General features: G+C 43.6%; 1 protein-coding gene across 1 annotated transcript in view; it reads right to left on the bottom strand.

The window, feature by feature from the left end:
- LOC118231855 (SH3 and multiple ankyrin repeat domains protein 3-like) overlaps positions 1-20,378 on the bottom strand; it is a 115,383-nt gene extending 95,005 nt beyond the window's left edge. Inside the window, exon 1 of the mRNA XM_035426174.1 lies at positions 20,236-20,378. The gene's annotated coding sequence lies outside the window, so the exon portion shown is untranslated. The remainder of the gene's footprint in view (positions 1-20,235) is intronic.
- Positions 20,379-22,310: the final 1,932 nt, after the last annotated feature.

Raw genomic sequence — 22,310 nt, 5'->3', positions numbered from 1 at the left:
TCCCACTTCCTGTTTGATACGCAGGATAGACGTCGCCTTGCAGCAGTCAACTTCCAACTCGACCACATTTTCACATTTGGTAAGTTAGGGTAGCTGAGTTAATGTGCGACAGGCATGCTCAAGAGCAAGCATTGGGCACTTCATAAAAACCCAACAAAGCCTAAGTGGGCCACCTGCCAAAATCAAATAAAGCCAATTTTCCTGCTCCTTGAATTATTTAGCCGCAAAGTAAAAGGGTAACTTTCTAAGACTGTGCCACAAAAACTTGCCCAAGAGCGACGTACAACCTTTACTGGAAAATCACAAGCTGTCTTTCACACCACAAACTTTAAAGCCCTCTATAACACTGGCAGTTAATTTTCCTTGTGTGTGCACTATTTTTTAACCGATTCAAAAAACGTGATCTTGTGAAGGACATAAAATTGAAATAAAAGCCAGAAGCGACATTTTCAAGTTTAAAAAAAAAACTCCCTGGATGGGGTATACGAAGAAACCAGGTAGGAACCAGACAGTGGAGGTAGCCCATCCTCCCCTGGCTGGCGCATGCAGATCATTGCAGATGTATATTTTTTCAGATGTACAGCTGTTTCAAGTCTATGTACCAATTATAAAGAAGCCAGAGGAAGAAAGAGGGGACATTTCATTCGGGCAGTTCTAAACGTCTGCATCCTTGTATATATCCCAGAGTTCACCTGGTTCCAGTATAGCCAATGAGAGCGAACAATTGTCTTTTTTTTAAGGCCTTCAATAGAATTGGAAATGGAGAAAGGGCGAATGGAAAGATCCAATCACATTTGTGCTTACAGAACACTGAAAGCGTGCATGAATAATATATATTTCTTAATCAGGTTCCTCAAGTGGTGCATTCAAGTTTGAATTCCGCCATAACCTCATTCAAAGGCCCCAGCTTATTCATTCCGACCTGTACTCCACACGAAAATGCATGACCTTCACATCAATCAACCTGCTTCTCAACTTCTTTACCCTCCAGAAACTGGAATAAAAGGTCAACTTGACAATCATGTTGATGTTAGTGAGGCTGAGTAGACCCCCATAATGCAAACTGACATTTTAGCAGCAGCAGTGTGGTGTAGTTGCTAAGGGGCCTGGACTTGCAAATGCAACTACATCGGTTGGGACAGCGATATTAGTAGTGTACTGGTTTTTCTGCACCCTCGGAAAAGAACTTGGACTAGCCGAATTATGTAGCAGTAAGAATAAATTACATGTCCTATACAAGTTGCTTTGCATGAGAGCATCTGCTGGATAAACACACAATAATAAAATTACTGAAAAACCAGATCCCATTATTTGGAACAGAGTGAAAGGAATGAAATTCAACAGTTTAAATTTTAAAAAGAATTCTGCAACGCATTCATTGTAAACATAACCCCATGCATATGTTCTCACAGAGTTTCTGTTTGGTTTTTTTCTGGACCCAGTCACAGAATAAAAGCAATGTAATAGCTTCACTCAAAAATAATAATGATAATACATTTTAATGCAAAACAAATCAATGCACGAACAGACGCTGGATGAGCCCTGAACTTTTCGTCTGCTCTCTGTCAGACATAACAGTCCATTTACTCGACCATTTTTTGTGACAAGCAGCTTCTTCCCGGCTCCATTAATAAAGAAGAAACATAAAAGGCTAAAACAGCGACACTTTTAAATCTGCAGTTTGCGTAACGTTTAAATGGCTTCACCCTGCCCTTGGACAGATAATGGCAAAGCCCCACATCCCCATCTCCGAATCAGACGGGGGAAACGGCGGTGTTCTCCAGCGACAGATGTCAACCCCGGCTAATAATGTCAGCTATTAGAATCGGCGACACAAATTTTTCACCGGCAAGGTTAAGCCACGGGTCGTAAAAAAATATTTTCCTCCATTTCCACGGGTCGTAAAAAAAGTATTTTCCTCCGTTTGAGTTTCGTAAGCGCGGCAGGGGATGCGCTTCTTAGCCTTTCTCCAATTTTCGGTACTTTGCTGCTCAGTCACGTGGCGCAGGAACGGTGAGTCCGCTAACGGCTCATCTCGTGCCACTTCAGTTTCGCTCCGATGCCCGAATACATTAAGCAGACCTGATCTCAAATTCATTCTTCGCTTGACACTTCGGGAAAGAGGGAGGAAAATCTTACTTTTCTTCTCTTTCAGGATTAAATGTTTTTGTTTTTTTTGGAGTTGTGTTAATCCTCTTAAAAGACATTTATTTATACGACGTCTTATTGCACGCAGCTGTCCTTTAAGGACATCGCATCGCCTCACTCAAGTACATATCGATCACATCTCATTGATTCAATTACTATAACTCCTTTCTGTTATCTGTGCTGCCAGAGCATTACTGTCAATCCTTCAGGTTTTGACCATTTTGACTTCAATCTGAAAACTCCTTTGTTAAGGGCATTTAACGTCATTGATTGATTACTTGATTCGTTGATGGGGGAAAAAAAACTTGCAGTCGACAGGCCTCAGTGTCTTTTCGTAAGAGTATCAAGCACCCTGTTTGTAACCATTCTCAGAACACCCTGGTCAATTTCTCTGACTTGAATCAACTCAAATCAATATATATTCACTTGAATAAACTCAGCAGTACAAGAGTCTGCAGTTGAAATGCCATTCGACATGACTGCAATACTAATCTCTCCCATTAAAAATCAATTCATAACGACTGAGAAAATGACAGTGAAGCGGTATCTTTACCTTTCGTACGAAGTATCCTGTGGAAAAATATCCAGGTTTTTCAAATGAGGATCCTCAGCCGGTTCAACAGTTCGCCAGAACTTTCCACAGAATTTCCACTCATGTGAGACTGTGGTGGTGTATGATTAAGACTCCAACTCTCAACTCTTATCCATGGGTCCAGGAAACTGGGGGAAGCCAGCTTGGGGGGCGGGCTGGACAAAGGCCAGTCGCACATGAATACCCAGAAGGCAGCAGTGGGGAGAGGAAACCGCCGGAGGAAATGGGAGCCGATCGCGGACTTCCAGGCGGGTCCGATAGCGGGGGCGAGCAGCCGCGGGAAGGAGTCAGTCACCCAAAAAGCGCCCGTGCATTCCGGCTCAGAGGCTCGGTCAGAATCTCCCCTCTCCCACCCACAGACACTTTGAGACCAGGGATTCAGCATGCTGTTCATGGTGCGTACGTTTACGCATTTCATAAATACAGGGCAAGGAACACATCAATTTTTAACATTTGTTTTCCATTTTTGTGTGGCAAAATCAAGACCCTGAGTCTAGTCTGTGAGGGAAAATGCAATACACACAGGTGCAACAGAAACATAATTATACTGATCTTTACCAAGGAGACAAGGAAATATCTGTCCCATTTCAGTCAGTACTTCCACAAGCCACTGAGAACTTTCCACAAAGAACTTCTTTCTTTCTTGAAAGTATTACACAATAATATTTCTCATCATCAATATCCATTCCATAAGGCTTAATACTTAATGTTCATGCACCAACAATATTACCCAGACAGAGATCAATTCTAAATGGCCACACCTTTTCCTGTCTCTTGACTATTCCGTTTTTATAAACATGCGATGGATCCAAATGTGACTGAAGTTTGTTTTTAATTGAACTGCACACAACCTTAAATAAGTGCACTGACAGTATCTTGGGGAGCGTCTGAAAACCACGTTTCAGAACCTCAGGAAATCACATTTGTCACCACTGCCTGCAGTAATCCAGACAGTGCTTTAAAAACAAAGGCCTTCAGGAAGGACTTGATGCATAAAAACACTGCTGAAAATATCCACTGATATCGTGGTTCACATGGATAGATCACCCAACCCAAATCAACCAATTCAAATATGATTTAATTGAATCTGGGCAGCTTCTGTATTTTTTTTATTGTACTTAAAAAAATTTTTTTTTTTTTTTTTTAAAAACCTTACTTCCTGTCTGGGCAAAGGACAGGATTGGTTCATCCCCGACTCAGGAAGTTTGGCAGGAAGTGTGTGAACTGCAGATAGCAAAGCCCTTTCCCCATCAGACCCAGACCAATTAACCCCCCACAATGGCATAAAACAATACAAAACCGACTTCCAAACCATCTGTAAAAGACATGAGCAGAAACCGCAGCCACGTCAGTTACGTCTTTTAAGAAGTACTGCAAACGCAGCATTGCACAACCCTTTAAACGTCCTCTCTCAGTGGGCAGATGTCTTATGGCCTGTCGTGGAATTGACCTCTTTAGAAGTTAATCAAACTAATTTATGCTTATCAAAGAGTTTATCAAAGTATTTCCAAAGTCAAAGCAAAAAATATTCAGACAAATTTACCAGATATGTCATTTCCTAGACTGCTGCAGGCTCTTGCCATATGGTGTTTAGACCATTTAGGAGTTTGGATAAAGTCACAGAAAACTCTCAAAGGCAGAAGCGCAAACTCTGACATCCGCACTTCTTTGCCAGTGAGGACACAACAAATCACTTGTTACAATATTTTCGATACAATGCGCAAATATTTTTTTGTTAGTTTTTTTTTGTTCAAGTCTCTCGGTTGCACTAAAAGTGTTCTCAGTACCTTTCCTCTAAAAGCTCGTTTAAAAATTCACCTTTGCCATAGTTTCCACTTTGAACTACAGCACTGAAGACTCTCCTGCCAGAACTACGAACAATTAATCAATGTCATTGGTTCCTGTACCACAATCTTGGGGATTTGGCACACTCCAACCGATTGCCAATTGTTTTCCTTGATTGGAGAGGGAGGTATTTATGTATGTTTCGTACTTTGAACAAAACTGGATCAAAACTGTGAGCTAAAGTGATCCTATGACAATTTACTGAAACTGTTAACCCCCCCCCCCCACCCCCCCCGGCCACCAGAAATAACATTCTGGCATAGATCCTATAAGCTGCTACTGCAGCTGGCTACTGAGCACAACAGGCCTTGATGTCATCTTGTCACGGCTGTGACTGGACACAAAGGAGGGAATCTGGCTCCATTTCAAACACACATGCCTGGATTCACCACAAAAGGTTTGCCTCACCTTTGAAAAATTTTAGATATTTCTTTTTTGGCAACACTTTTTATACTTTTTTTGATTATAAAAAAAAAAAAAAAAGCAATGGTGTACAAGGTTTTTCTTTTTTTGTTTACATTTTTGAATATGTTTGGGTGAAGCGAAGGGCCAAGTGCACTGCGGTTTGATTGAATGAGAGTGTCTGCTGCTGTGCTGGAGAGGATGACTGCAGCACATGCCCCCTTGTCTTGTAAAGCTGGAGGTCAGGTAGGGATGGCTAAAGGAACTTTAGAATGTAGAATCCGTAGTGTAGAAGCGTGACCGTTCACTTCTCACAGAAAGCACGAGGTTCAATGATGTTGCTTTTAAAATTAGTTTTAACGCTGGCTGTGCGGCAAGGGTTCAGGGGCACAGCTGACATTAATCAGGGAACATGGAAAAAGCCTCATTAAAACTGAAAGCCACAATTCCTCCGTACAGAATCTTTCAAAACCCTTCTGTTCCAGACCAAGAACCTGGTCTCTACCCTCGCAGAAGCAAAGACCTGGCCACAGATGGATCTTTCTGCAACCCAATGACCCCAAATTTTTCTCTGAATAATTGTATTAGTACAAAAATAAAATAATTTTCAAGGCTTTGAATATCACTCACTCGTGTGTGTGTGTGTGTGTGTGCGCGCGCGTCTGACTGGTCACCTGTGTGTCAGTGATCTCCAAAGTCTTTCACAATTGAAGAAAAAAAAAAACTGACATGCCAGACTTTGAACGACTTCATATATTATACATTATCAGTTACAACATAAGGATCCTCTCCGGAACATTCTTCATCACCAAGATGCGTCATAAATCCGATAACGTAGTAAAGGGAGTAGGGACTTTTCCGGATTGATGACAGTATCATTACTCTGAGTTTTATCATAAGCAGGCGCATTACTCATCAAACCATGTCAGTTTTTCCTAATGACGCCCTCAACGCTGTCCGTTGCGCCGGGGTAATGGACTGCCCCTCCCTTTCCACCCCGGGGTCTACTTTTAGAGCCGATTTCTCAGTAAAACAACGGTGTCTGCCACAAAGGGGAGGACGTCAGAAAAGAAACTAATTCAGAGAGAGAGAGAGAGACAGAGAGAGACAGAGAGAGAGAGACAGAGACAGAGACAGAGACAGAGACAGAGACAGAGACAGAGACAGAGACAGAGACAGAGACAGAGACAGAGACAGAGAAAGAGAAAGAGACAGACAGAGAGACAGAGACAGAGACAGAGACAGAGACAGGGAGAGACAGAGACAGAGACAGAGACAGGGAGAGACAGAGACAGAGACAGAGACAGGGAGAGGGAGAGAGAGAGACAGAGAGAGAGAGAGACAGAGACAGAGACAGAGAGAGAGAGAGAGAGAGAGAGACAGAGAGAGAGACAGAGACAGAGACAGAGACAGAGACAGAGACAGAGAGAGAGAGAGAGACAGAGACAGAGACAGAGAGAGAGAGAGAGAGAGAGACAGAGACAGAGAGAGACAGAGACAGAGAGACAGAGAGAGAGAGAGACAGAGACAGAGAGAGAGAGAGAGAGAGAGACAGAGAGAGAGACAGAGACAGAGACAGAGACAGAGAGAGAGAGAGAGAGTGAGGGAGAGATAGAGACAGAGACAGAGAGAGAAAGAGAGAGAGAGACAGAGAGAGAGAGAGAGACAGGCTGGAGCGCATGGTAAAACTCGCGCAGGCCCCCGGGTTACGCATGGTCTCCCCGCGGACACAGTTACGCACGGCCTCCCTTTGGCGGCCAGCCGGACCCGGTCTCAAACTCACCTGACAGCACCCGCCAACCGCGCCGCGTCAGGGACGAACGCCCAAACTCAATCCGGTGACGTCACGTTCTTTCCGTGACTTTGAGGGGAAACACACTGCGGCAGGCGTCGCCATTTTTTATTATTATTATTAATGATTTCTGGTTGATTTCCGAAACTGCCGGACTCATAATGTTGAGCAAAAGACTTTAAAAAAAAAAAAAAAAAAAAAAAAAGTGGCTTGTCCTCAGTTTTTTTTTTCTTTGTTGGTTTTTTGTTTTGTTTAAATTCCAGCAAAGGATGCATTGCATTGTGGGTAGAGTTGGTGCCTTGTTACCTGGATACCGCAGCGGACCATAGTAAAAAAAACCAAGAACAGGCCCATTGTAAAATGCAGCCATGCAGTTATCTTTTCTATTAAATGGACATTTGCCACACTTTCGACCCGTTAGATTAGGATGGTTGGCTGAGGCCTCAGCTGGGACTCTAGCTATGAACAACAGAGCCTGTCGTATACTGCTTCTATAATATAAAACTCTAAATACCACGTTTTCTGTCCTAAAGGACCTCTGGGATAAGATCACTCAATAAGGGACTGCATGAAAAAGCCCCAAACCATCTCACACCACCCTCCAGCACAACACAGATTGGGGCCTTGCATGGCAGCCTTTCACTGTTGGTGTGTGAGTGTGTGTGTGTGAATGGGTGAATGAGAGGCATCAATTGTAAAGCACTTTGGATAGAAGCGCTATATAGCCTAAATGCAGTCCATTTACCATTTACACAGACACTGTGTCTACCATAAATTACATTCTATAATGGAAGAGCCAAAAAATCTCTCAACCTGGAGGGTCTGTCAGTCTGTGTCCCTGATCACAAGCCGACAGTCAATTCAATCAAATGTAGATGCTGATTAAGGCTGCACCCCAATAGTTTTTCTCTGAGTCCTCATTTCTGAATAGAGAACACCTTACTTCCTCTACACCTCCTTCTCCACTGTATCAAACGTCTGAAGTAGGCAACTGAACAAGCCCAGAGGTACAGGAAGAAGGAAAAGGGAAAGTGGATTTTTAGTCACTCCATGGTCAGGGAATACCTTACAAAAACACATTTAGATAGAGAATCTCGTATCCCTCTTAGTTTACTAAAAAAAAACAAAAAACAATATTATGACAAGTTTTAAGTTGTAGTCCAGGGCTGCCCAACCCTCTTCCTGGAGATCTATTTCCTGTAGTTTTTCACTCCAACCCTAACAAAGCACACCTCATTCAAAAGGTAGAGCTCTTATTAAGCTGCTAATAAGGGTAGAATCAGATGTGCCAAATTAGAGTTGGAATGCAATCCTATAGGATGTAGATCTCCAGGAACAGGGTTGGTCATCCCTGTTGTAGTTGATGGAAACATTTCAAGTTCGCTCCGTCAAATTATTTAGTAATCGTAATTAGTCCATTTTCAGTCCACGTCCTTAATGCAACTCATCTTTGATGACGACAAAAAAAAAAAAAAAAAATTGTACTTCACATCTTGGTAGCCCTGGATGTTGCCGCTTCTGGTTTTAGCTTAACCAGTGACATTTTAAGGCTATTCTTTTCCTAAAGAGTTTGTCACTCAGAACAGGGAGAGCTTCTATTACTGCTTCAGGGCACGGATTCTGTTCAATTTGTAGCCATCTTGTGTCCTTGTCATTTTGTAGAAAAACGACAATCGCTTTCAGTCCAGAGGCCCAATAGTATATCAGGGAATTTGATGAATTCATACCTCCCAGTGCAGTTAGTAAAAGACAATACTTTTTGCTTAACTCGTAGGTACCCATACAGGCAGGAACTGAAATAAAAATAAGTGTCAGTTACACGTTTATTTCCAGTCTACACTCTTTCTGAATAGAGAAAGAAGCAGAATTCCACGTCACCAAGTCTATTTTAACTAAGCTCTCATTTTCCCATAATTAGCCTTATACATACAGTATATACATGCCCAGATATCTAAATTCATGTAATGACCAATGACCAATTAAAGGAAAATCCAGCAGGCATGGTCACTGCCAAAGATACATTTATTCTGTAGCCTGGTTTGGGACTTTTTCCAAGTAGTCTCTTACTGAGTGATCTTATGCCTAAGAGCCTTGAGGACAAAAAACATGATACTTATCCCACTGGTTTGGGACATTTAAAGAAAACTACAGTCCAGGTAATAATGGATCAGGTCTGGTTGCGAATGGTACAAATAAAAGTAGACCTGAGCAAAAACTAATTTTAATGAAGGTCATTTGCTATTCTGATGAGGTTTCTTGAAAGCACCATGTTGCTCAGTGTAGAAAAACCCATTAAAACACACTGATTTGATCACTTATTGTCACATCACGAGTGCAGATGGATCAATGCATTAACCCAACGAACACCTTCAAAATCCAACTGATGGTAATTGCTTTTGTAATTTCTGCTTTACATGGATATCGACCGACCTCAACAGAACAGTTATATCACAGTTTTCATGAAAGTATTATATATAATTGCTTTGGCAATTAAACAGTGTTTTCCCACAAGATTGCAAGCATTTTTGGTGTTCCCAGAAAATATAACACCACAGGGCAAGAGATCACCAGCGCTTAATCAATAAAGGTTTTTTTCTCAACCACCGATTAACAAGATCATCCTTGACCTTATGTTGTTAATTATGCAATTAATTCATAAGCTAAATAAACAATCACCTCCAAGCATGCTTACATGTACACATGCATACACTAAAGATTTATGAATACTACGGTGTCATATCGTGCGACTTGTATTACCTCTCTGGTAATCCTGCTTGTATAAAAAAAAAGGCACAATGTGGGCAAAAATTCCCATTTGTAAATAAATGAGCAGTCCTACAGCCTTTACTTTGAGGTATACAAAAAGGTTCATTCACCTGGAATCAAAAATCAAAGGCACTCCCCGAGGGAAAGAAACATTCCCTAAATCGCCAGAAGAAAATATTTGCACAGCACAAATTCTCCTTTAATTTCCACCACTAACTTTGGCATATATTCTCAAACCAGATGGCAGTCTAAATGCATTGTTCTCAGTTTGTGGGCAGAGCTTGGAGCAGACTTTGAACTGCATGGCCACTAAGTTGGAGAAAGATGATATCTTTGCACAAACTAAGCATTATATGAAACCCTGTCTTGCTAGCATCAATAGTACTGCCTGAAACCAGGCCTACTAAGGAGCTATTGCTTTGCACGGCAAACCGCTTCTCAATCGAGCACCTGGCACCTTTGGAATATACTGAGCAGCATTTGGTTATTAATGTTGCAATAACACAGATTTCCAAGGTACTGCATAGGCAAGTTACATTGCCGTTACAATGAAAATGCCCTTATTATTATTGCCCAATCGTTTGGCCGATTGAGACGCGTAGGGAACATTCTGTCTTCAGTCTTCGAAATGAGTCGGTCAAGTTTATTCGATTCATTTAATTCAATTTAAGAATGCAAATAATGCAGAGCTCATTCACGCATTCGTGAATGGCCCCAGATTCTGATGTCTGTGGAACATCGCAAAAGGTTAATCACACAGTCAGCAAGACCGGTCTCCCTGCAGTCTTAACAGTTTTCAGAGTCATACCAGGGGTCGCTGGATGAGCGGACTTGAATTGTAATTCGGTTGTAACCCTAATTGGACGCCGCACCTACTCACGATGATTATTTGCCAGGAAAGGCAACTTGGCCGTTGTTTTGTCAGCAAAGAGCATCTCTGTCAGTTGGGTCTGCATATCTCATCACTGACCTAGTCTGACAAGTGAGGCTACATTGAATATATCATGGAAGCAATTCGGATGGATGTATTTTTGAGGGTGAAACTGGATATTTTACATATAGCTGCCAGGTTACAGACAAGTCTGAACACACCATGCCTACATATTATAAGGCCCTAGGGCAAGAGTCTTCCAACCTATGGTAGTAGAATAGATTTTATTAAAAATTTTATGAACCACTCAAGGGAGGATCTACTGGTGAAACCCAGGTATCACCTCAAGGCAACTGGACAGGTAATGATGAGAAAATTGCTACCAAAAAACCAGTTGGAATTAAAAAAAAAAAAATTTTATTGTGATTTTATTTTATCATCTGTATGTTATTGATTATACCGTACTGTACTTTGTATTTTCCTGTTTTCAACTGTTCACCATTCTAGAAAACCTTTGGTACAGTATGAAGAGCATCATAAAAAATGATGCTGATTGACTGAAAATATTGATACAAAAATCCTACAAAATAGTTAATGTGCGATCAATAACGACTACTTGGGAGAATTAGCCACGAAAGAAATTTGCTCCACCAGTCTCCATTACCTCAGAGATGCAACACTTGCTTCAATATGTACAAATGTAATTTGTTTCCAGAAAATACCCCTTTGCTTGAAGTTATTGACAGAAGCAGCACAATTACCCGGCCCCTAGCACTGGGTAATCACCAGGCGTGATGAGCGCTAAGCTTTATTGCTTTTTTGTTGATCGGCCGCACAATATTCTGGTAACAGACTGAGGAGGACTGAAACACGTCTGTGGGCAAGACTAACCGACCGCATCACCATGCCGATGACATCAGAGGAGGCGGGGGCTGACGTTTCATTGGCTGAGCTAGCGCTGCTGAACCTGGTATGTAGAGCTGGACTACTTGCTAGCCGCCTGCAACTGCCTGTGTTGTTGTGTTTGTGTTCTGAATATCTGCACAAGATTGCTCGCTAGATTTGTGCATTTCTCAGCAGTTTGTGATTGACAGAATCTTTGTTTTTCTTTTTTTTTTTGTCATTCCTGTGTTGGAGGATCCACAACCAAAAAAAAATAATTAAAAAAATACATTGGCACCAATATTAATTACATGAAGATGTGGTAAACAGAACAAGTATAAAGTTTTTTTTTTTCTGGCTGGAATCACCTGTGATAAAAAAATATGGAAAAGACTGTCCCCTAGACGCTCTAGTTCTAAGGTAATGAGAATATATGCAATTCATCTAAATTAAATCTTAAATTAAATTAAAGTTTTTCAGACAAACAAACTGCAAAATTTAAGAAGCAGAAAAAGGCATAACATTTATTCTACTGAATACAAATTGCTCCCTTCATTTTATGCTATTAAGGAATGAAGGCTTTTTTTTAGTTTATTCATTTTACCTGGAAATTACTCGAATGTTGATGTGCAATTTAACGGTATTTTCCGAATAATACTGCAACAGTAGTACACGCTCAAGGCACAGTTCTTTCTGCCAAGTGTAATTTACAGGGAGGAAACAGAAACCAAGGTGTGTAGATTAATCCGCATAAAGATTAGAAATAGCTTAAAAAACAATGGCAGATTCAATATTAGGCTGCATTTGTAAAGGACACAAGCAACGTTGACCTTTTTCCTGTCAACGTTTTATGTAATCAAATGAAACAAAATCGGTTAATTCCCTTTTCTAATTAAATTGCCAGGACAGCAGAGAGAATGACATCCTATGCAGGATATACAAGCCTACCACCCAGACCTGGGTCAAATACGTATTTGTGTTGGATTCAAATACTTTTCTGTGCTCTATTGATCTTGCCTGGGGTAACTGCGCCTGCTAATATGACCAGAAGGGTGGAGTTTGTACTTTTTGAGAGTATTTCACTGGTTCCAACACACCAGACAAGATCAGTAAAGCGTAGAAACGTATTTGAATCCAAAACAAATACGTATTTGACCCAGGTCTGCTACCCCCCACTTGACGAGACTGGGCTCAGGCAATACCTATTGTTCTGCTTAGGATTGGCTAGTTTACCTGTCAGTCCAGGTAAATTAGCAGTAGGCACGCCTACGGCTCGCCTCTGTGCGTGTCCGTTGGCAGGAAGCAGCGAAGCAGGGAGAGTGGAGGCACAGTCTACTTGAAGCAGTTTCCAGTCATTTATAATTCATTCTGGGGAGGAGATACTTCCCAGTGCTGGTGTACAATTCACTTTAACCTACTTTCACCTGTGCCCACTGTCTGCTCTTCATCCGCTGGGAGACACAATAAATAGAAACAATAAAAATTACAGAAAGCTTATTTCTCTTTATGACACGGTGTCACAATGAGAAGGCGGTGTTTATCATTTACTTGTCAAGGTTTTTCATCGCTGTTTATTGTCCAAAGTCATTCAGCAATAGCTGTTTATTCTCCAAAGTCATTCAGCAATACCGTGCAACAATACTATGTTCTCGATAGGATGCCATTTTGTCCCATATTTTGTGCTTCAGGGAATAATTGTCTCAGATTCAGGTATTTGAGAAGTGAGGACTGCTAATGTAATTGAACTGGTGACTGACATATCAATTAAATGAAAATTAGAAATTAAAATGAAAAACTTAACATATTGCACATACCACACACATTCATAACAGCCCCTACCTCACCCACGAGGTAAACAATTTAATCAACCAAAGCCGCCACCTATAGGTAATCAGGTCCCCTTGGTGTGCAGTGCATCACTGTTGTGTGTGCCATATCTGGGCGAGTACACGTTGACAGGGGGGGCAGGTGATGTTGTCATACCACTGTCGGCCGTGCCAGTTGCCCAGTCCCTAGGCACAGTCGATGAAGCTTTGCTGGCCTGACAGAAGTAGCGGTTGGCTGCACGTTTGAAGAGTATGGCGTGCGCACACGGGTACTCTCCCAAACCGACAGGAGACCTTACAGCGATACGTTGGGCCCTGAATTAAGACTGGGCCTCTCTCCTCCTCCCCCCCTGTCATGTTGTGGATCAACTCTTGTTTTGGAACTATAGCTTCATATAAATTACATTCCGCTGCAAAGCCAGATAAACGGGTGATTTTTGAAAACTGTTTTCCAGCAGTCGTTCACTTATCCTTGTTTGTATTCTGCTCTTCGCCTGTGTGTCGTGAGACTTCAAGTTAAACAGCTCTGAATTCCCCTGAAAACAACTTGTTAATTCAGGCATTCAGTCGACAGGTCTTTTCCGATGACTTGATTCAAATTCCTCATTGTAGACAGATTAGTGGGATTACCAGGAGGTGAATCAACTAGAGTGGTGAAAAAAACATGGACTTGGAGCAGACATGTAAATTTGAGTTGTGAGAAAATAGTTCACTTTCCAGGAAAGAATGTGTAAACATTTTTTATCATTAATTGGGAATTGCCAATCACATTCATGGAGCTATACCATCACAAGAAACATCCTCCATGAACTTGGTAGAGTGTAGGCAAGTATAACTTGCCACTAAACCATGACAATATTTGTTTATTTTTTTATTTGAACACAGTAAAAAAATCATCAAATTCAGCATACCACCTTCATGTTAATCTTTATTCTGTGATCATACCTGATGCTGTACTGATGCCTCCAAACTAAGTGAAATGCTTCTGGTAAAAAGTTATCTACTGGATGTTGATGTGCTGCCATACAGCTTCATTGGGATTGGCAAAAACACATCACATGATCACTTGTAGGCCTTGATGCTGGTTGGCTGTCATATTAAAACTGATTAGATACCAGTGGCAGTGATTGTTTTTTGTATTACAGTATTATAAAGTGTGGCTAAAACATAGAAAGCCATTTAATTTAAGTACATTTATTCCTGGTCATTAAGACAATCTATCATGAAACCAGAAACGCATCCTAAAAATTGATTTTCCATTCAAGTAAGCTCTATTCACTTGTACAGCTCAAGTTGTCATCACAGAGAAATAGCCAAAAACAATATAGACTGAGAAGTAATAGCTCCTAGTCATAATGCATTACTGATAATGGCTCATATTCAGGTAAAAAACAATTGCTACAGTTCATAAATATCAGTTTGGCACCGAAAACGTCTTGTGCACCATTTTCAAAAAATGTGAGGTTAAATGATCTGGAAGAAGGAAAATTCCACAAGTGTTTCACAATTATTTAACAGCACGTCTAGTTCCATGTGTCTGTCTGTCTGTCTGTCTGTCTGTCTGTCTGTCTGTCTGTCTGCGGCAGGAGATATACTACAAACTACGTGATCTGAAAACGGAATTAAAGCGCATGGATGCAAGATGTGCAATTCCAGCCTCCAGGATTTTGCGCAAGAGCGGAGAGGCAGTCGTGATTGCTGTCCTCCGTGCTGAAATGTAATTGGAGTGCTAATCATGGCGTTGTGAAAATTCGAAAAGCAACGCTCTGCAGGAAGTGGGGGGGGAGACACTGATTAATTCTTCCTCCGACATTTTTTTTTGATTGACGGTCGTAATTTTGATGCCACACAATAGTTATGAATATTGTCATCCGTGTGTGTCGGGTACACATAAAGAAATCGCCTTCTTTGTGAATCAAAAGCTAAAAATAATAATAATGCGGTGTGCAAGTCACCGGTGCAGAATTCAGTAAGGCGCTCACACATGTAGTACTATTTAAGCCATACGAGGATGTGCTCACTTCATCTGGGCACCTATTGAGTACACGGAGCAGATACCCTCATTCAAGCCATTCAATTCTGTACTTTAATCTGTATGTTTCTCAGAGCTCATAATACAAAACCTGTAAACTGTCAAGCATGAAATGAATTTTTTACGAATATACATTTATCTGTGCTGCGTTTTTGTGCTGCGTTGTGCATATGTCATTCTGTGTTCTGTCTTCATCGTCTTTTAATGCTCTTCAGATTTTTTACAGCGTATTGTTCATTGTGTTACCAGAATTAAACACAAACTCAACTCAACTCAGTTTACTCCTGTTGTCTTCCTCTGCCAATGGTGAGCTGCCTGCCTTGAGTCCCAAGCAACAGGAAGGCCAGCCCACAACTCCCCCCCCCCCCACCCCACCCCACCCCCCCCCGCACACACACACGTATGCGCAATCGCACACGCGCACACGCACACGCATGCACACACGCACACGCACACTACCACAACCAGTCCCGAACTGATATACCCTGAGCCAGCTAAAGGAAGCTGGATTCAGTGAGTCTAGATCGCAAAGGGTTCATTTGCATTTTCCCACCTACGCAGTTCTTCTTGCCGTTGTCCTATGGCCTTGTTTTAGTGAGGACTGGGTGCTTTTGTAGCTGTTCTATCCAGGCAACCGTCATGTCCACGGGGTCTGGCACATCAATAGTCAAAAGTTGTCTTAAGGATTACAAAATGAGTTCTACTGAGAAAAATTATGTCACAGACTGTTTTCTGAATTCCCGGCGATGCACGAAAATGTTCAGCGCCGTGTTAAAATGCTCATTTAAGTGTCCATAAATGCTGGCACTCCAGCTTAGCACAACACATTAATTCAATGTGCGAAAACCGCCGGTGTTTTTCTTTTTTCTCTCGCCATTTCAGATTTCATCGCTATGGTAACGGCAGAGTTTCGGCAGAACGTTACACAACGCTGCTCGAGGCCGTGGGAATTCTCGAGCTGGAAATTCTTCAGCACAACCTGTTCGCCAGACTTATTACAGAATTTTTCATTTCATAAAAGTATCCGCTGCAGGAGAACTAAAAGATCACAACTCCCCCCCCCCCCCCCCCCCCCCCCACCTCGCGTTATTTTTTTTTTCAATTGTGCCGTCAACCGTGGTAGTGTATCAGTGGCTTCCGATTCTTCGCTGACATAAACGCAGTTACCGAAATGCAGTCGTCTGCGTCTTAACCGCATGCGGTTCAGATGCGGTGACTGAGAAGTGGGGCTGCTGTTTGTGAATATCAAACTCGTTCCTTTTTGGTTAAGGGAGCATTTGTGTGACGTTTGGGACACATCCTTTGGAGGTCTCTGTTTGATTGATGCACAGTAGGCTACATGCTGCTGGTGACTATGGGAATTTCACCACAAGGAATCTGTAATGTATATCAATGAATCAACCAATCAGTGCCGCCTCAGCAGATTTCCAATGCTTTTTTTTCCCCCCGTGGGCTTTGAATAACTAAAGAACATAAGCTCCGTTGCAAACAAAGACTAATGATATGCCCATGTTTTGTTCAACAAGATAATGTCCACAAATCAGTACATATTATATATATATATTATATATTACAGGCATTTAGCAGCCGCTCTTATCCAGAGCAACTTACACAACTTTTACATAGCATTTTTTACATTGTATCCATTTATACAGCTGGATATATACTGAAGCAATTTCGGTTAAGTACCTTGCTCAAGGGTACAACGGCAGTGTCCGTACCCGGGAATCGAACCTGCGACCTTTCGGTTACAAGCCCAGTTCCTTACCCACTGTGCTACACTGCCGCTACATGTTCAGTGATTTTCTTTAGCAACATACACAATTAATACATACATGCAGAAAGCTGTCGTTAGGCTAAAGTGAACTTCAAATGGTAAATGGACTGCATTTATATAGCGCTTTTATCCAAAGCGCTTCTCAATTGATGCCTCTCATTCACCAGAGCAGTTAGGGGTCAGGTGTCTTGCTCAGGGACACTCGATATGCCCAGGGTGGGGATCGAACCGGCAACCCTCCGACTGCCAGACAACCGCTCTTACCTCCTGAGCTATGTCGCCCCTTCAACAATCGGTCAATCCGCCAACGTCACAAACGTCACTCACGTTTCATACTAGCCTATCCCAGTCTTCCTGCATTCAGCTAGTTAACGGTTTGCCTGTATTAGCCATCGCCCCTATGACCTCGCTGGTGGTCATGGCTGTTTCCATGCCTAGGTGTCACATCGTTTTTTTTTTTTTTTTAAAGATGATCGAAAGAGTGTCGTGAGGGGTGAAAACCCTTGAGAACTTTGTACAAAAGTTTGAAAGAAGCACAAACACGAGATATGACCAGCTGCACTAGAGAGCAAGGATGTGAGTTAACGTAGCTTGATGTAATGACGTGTAATTATTCCAACAACCACTGTAGTGTGAATATAGCAACATGTTAGCAACTTATTTTTATTTTTACTTTTAAAGCATATAACAGCTTCGAAATTAACATTTACTGTTCATTGCTTATTTGGATCCTCATTACTTGTTGCCAAGGCAACAAGATTAGTCAAGGCAACAACTACTCTACCTGGAGTCCACATAAAAAAAACACATATGCACATAATACAGGCACATACCCATATATTTAAAAACACATATACTTGCATACACAAAATTACAGCAATAATCCCCATGTGATATTAACGTGTGTTTGTGTCAGAACTATCAGAAACTATCTAAAGCATATATTCATATAAGCATACAAGCATATATTCACCATTGACTTTTCTTTTCGGCATAAATCGACGACAACCGTGTGGGAAGAAAGCATCGTAAATCTGTGGAGGGAACCCATGGCTCAAAAATGCTAACTCACTTCCGGGTTTTAAGACTACTAACTGGAACGCTCTATTGTGCCCTGATCCATGCACTAGGACACGGCCTTAACAGGATGCGCCACCCAGCAGCCCCCTAGAGTGAGAGGTAGTCATAAAGCTCACTGTTCGGTGCTAACTCCAAGGTAAGCTCTGTGGCCTGTGGAGTTCCTCGCCCTCCAGGAACAGCTGTACACCTTCACCCTCGACGCGCATCTTAGCCTATAACCAACGTCGCTCTGGATGAGACCGCCTTGCCAAGTGACTGCAGGACCTCTACCGTATCTTCGCCGGGGCCCAGTAACGGCAGACGCACACGCAAGGTTCAGCGTCCGCTCCGAGGGCCGCCCGAGACAGACGGACGGCCACAGAGAGGACGAGGCGTCGCCCTTCAACCCGGGCTTCGATCGCAAGCGACCCGTCGGCGGAAAACGTACGTTTCCGGTGCATCGAACGCCCCGAAAGGATCACGCGCTTGGCGACAGCCCGTCTCTGCCCGCCATTTTTTCGTGACTAAACAGATTTTTGATTGATACAGGTCGCCCTGCAGTTACCCAGAACTCTATGAGCCCACCACTGCAGACTGATGACACGCAAAAAACCTTGCGTTTTTCTTATGTGCGCAGTAATTCTTTTGCACAGGTGACTTTTGTAAACTCATATGCATGCAACGGGGTACTCTTCCACACGCTGCATTAATCAAGCCTATTGATATTCCCATACATTTATCATTCCATGATACAGAAGCTGTCGCTTTGACACAGGCAGGCCAGGTCTCCCCCTGGACTCGACACGTATGGCCAGAGTTGACCGATATTATTGATGACTGTTCAGCAGCGAAGGGGAGTTTCCTAAAAACGCTCAGATTAATTGGTCATGTTTTGTCAGGCCCTCTTCAGTCATCTCAGATTGCAGCTGACACCCTCGTGTTTCATGCAGCGATTCATTTTAAACGCGCAAGGAATCACGCTCAGAACACGCTACTCTTCTGGAAAAAGCAGCCTTACGCAGCCGCCAGGGAGCCTGTCAATGGCGGGAGAGGGGGATTATGAAAAGTTCACGCGGCGGCTGAACGCCATCTCGTTTTTTTTTTCTTCCGTGTGCTGAAGCAAAAGTGCTGCCCCCCGAAATTATCGAGAGGAAGTTGGAAACGTGCCGCTCCAGCTGCAGACTGATCTCGCTGAAGCTGTCAGAAGCAGCGCGGATCGGGACGTGGAAATGACGGGTGATCAGGGAGCTGGCGGTGGAGCTGGGCGATCGCGGCGTATAGAAGCTTCCGGAGTGGATGCCCACGCTTTGATCTTCCCCCCCCCCAGCTCCGGCTCTGAGAGCGGCTCTCGGGAGAGAGAAAGAGGGCGCAACGCGCGATCGACACCGCCGACTCCTCTACCCCCACGAGGAAGCCGAAGCGCCACCGCTTCCTGCTTCCTGTCCGAGTCGCGGGAACTCTGGCTTCCCCCGACGGCTCGGCGGCAGACTTGGGGGGGAATGGGGCAGGGGGGGAGGCGGGCAGAGCGCCTGTAGGCTTCCCCGTTTTTTCGGGGGGGGGGAGGAGCGAGGGAGGCGGAGACAGACAGATCCGCCGAGGCGGGGCTTTCAGCGTGGGCGTCGTGGAAACGGCGGAGACGGCTTCGCCGGCGTCACGACTCGGATCAGAGGCGGTCGTGACAGGACGGGCGGAGACGGCGAGCGCCCACCCAGGCGGGCGGGGGGGGGGGGGGGGGCGCAAGGTACGGACCCCGAAAATCTGCCCGAGGGACACTTACACAGGGCAGGAACACCAGGTTTCCTCCTCCACTGCCGTTTCAAGCACACCTGTTCCTGCATTCATCTCCATATTCAACACCAATGAAAAGTAGATGCAGCGCACCAAATAATCCCAGCCTGGCTGCTTTACTGGTAATCCCTATTAATACTAAGAGTGTCGAGCTGATAAGGATGGATATCATTAATATAAGCGTCCGACCATTTCAACAAAAATATGCGTCAGCACGTTCACCCGACAGAATAGTCCCAGCTTCAGTTCAGTTTACTTCAGCACTTGGGTCCCAGGAGAGCAAGTCAAACAAAAGTCCGTCCAAAAGAAAACCCTTTTCCTCTTTAGATTCCTATTAAATGAAACCAGCTCCAGCAAACAGATGCTCTTTAAGTGACCGTACACAGCTAAGGTAGGAAAACGAGCCACTCCCGGAGAAGCGAGAAGACAAAAGTGAAAAGAAGAAGAAAACTTACCCCGAAAATGTCATTTTGCACATAAATATTCCACAGCCATTGTCCCAGACTCTCTCTGTGTAGCTGGGCTGGAGCGACGATGCACAGAGAGAGAGAGCTGTCCTATTATGTGAGGAATGCTCTTCCCACACTGCTTGGATGAGAAAGGCACACTGCCTGGCTATGTGTGTGTGCGTGTGTGTGTGTGCGTGAAGTGATGTGGTATGAATGTGTGTGTTTGTGCTTGTGTGTATGTGTGTGTGCGAATTGGTGTGGTATGGATGTGTGTGCACTTGTGCGTGTGTGCGTATGGGTACGTGTGTGTACTTGTGTGTGTGCACCTGTGAGTGTGTGTACTTGTGTGTGTGCACCTGTGAGTGTGTGTGTTGGTGTGTGTGCACCTGTGAGTATGTGTGTGCACCTGTGAGTATGTGTGTGTGTATGTATGTGCGTGTGAGTATGTGAGGAGGTGTGTGTGTGTGTATGTGTGTGTGCGCGCATGTATGTGTGTGTGTGGGTGTGTGGGTTGTGTGAGCATGTGTGTGTGCATGTGTGTGAAGGTGTGTGTGTATGTGCGTGTGCATATGTGTGGGGGAGTGTGTGTGTGTATGTGTGTGTGCGTATGTGTGGGGGTGTGTGTGCGCGTATGTGTGTGTGCGTGCGTCTGTGTGTGTGTGCGCGCGCGTTTCCGCTGTGAGGCTGGAGTCCTCCTCCAGAGCCCACGCACTCCGCTCCACTTCAGCAGCAGCACCTCACCACCGCGGCCCACCCACGCGCTGCAGCGTAGACTCAGCTCTCCACCGAGACGCCACACACACACACACACACACACGCATACACATACACATATACACACACACACACGCATACACATACACATACACATACACATAGACACCACACACACACACACACACACACACACACACACACACACACGCGCATACACACACACGCATACACACATACAGACACCACACACACACACACACATACAGACACCACACACATACACACACACACACACATACATACATACAGACACCACACACACACACACATACATACACACGTACAGACACCACACACACACACACACACACACACACACATACAGACACCACACACACATACATACACACATACAGACACCACACACACACACACACACACATACAGACACCACACACACATACATACACACATACAGACACCACGCACACGCACACGCGTACAGACACCACACACACGTACAGACACACACACACACACACACAATCCCCCCCCCCCCCCCCCACTTCTCAGGGTGTTTATCAGCTCATCCCACAGCGTCCGTGTCTCTACTGTTACATCACAGCTCTTAGAGGCTCCGCCCCCGAGCCGGTGGCGCTGTACTGTACTGCAGTCACAGACATAGACGGGGGAGTCCTAATGCTCGCAAAATGTGTTTAAAAAAATATATACATGCCTGTGGGAGGAGCCTGTGGGAGGAGTCCGTACGAGGAGCATGCCTCACATTTAAACATGTTTAATCCTTGTATTCAATCCTGTTTCTCACCGTAGAACGAGGTAAATAAATAATGGAGCAACCTTTGTGGGAGGTTTTCCCACAGGTTAGTCAGCTGAACCGCGCCACCATGTAGCCTAACCCCTGTTGAAAAATGCCATTGTTTCACGGCTCTGTCCAATACAATTCAGGCGTGTGCTAAAAAGCCATGTACCAATATGGCAAGTGTACAATATGATGTATTGATATTCTGTTTGGCTCAAATTGTAGCTCTCGACAGTCATTGCAAACTCAGCACAATTTCAACACTTTTATGGATTTTAATACATGCCGTTAACTACAAGAGACCATCCAAAGGAATTAACAACGGCAATAAATATTTGGCAACAATAACGAACTTATTGATTTAAAATAATGATTTCAATATATGAATGGAACGCCATTGGTTTCAATTCTAATTTAAAACACACGTACAGCTGAAACTCATTTGCAGTGAACAACTATGCATAATTATGCACGTGACCTACATATGCAAACTATGTGTTATAACATTTTTTGAAATGGCATCATAACGGTAGACAAGAGTTTC

Source organism: Anguilla anguilla, chromosome 7, assembly GCF_013347855.1.
Source record: "Anguilla anguilla isolate fAngAng1 chromosome 7, fAngAng1.pri, whole genome shotgun sequence".
In the NCBI taxonomy this organism is placed as follows: domain Eukaryota; kingdom Metazoa; phylum Chordata; class Actinopteri; order Anguilliformes; family Anguillidae; genus Anguilla; species Anguilla anguilla.
This window is presented reverse-complemented; position numbering and strand designations above follow the sequence as displayed.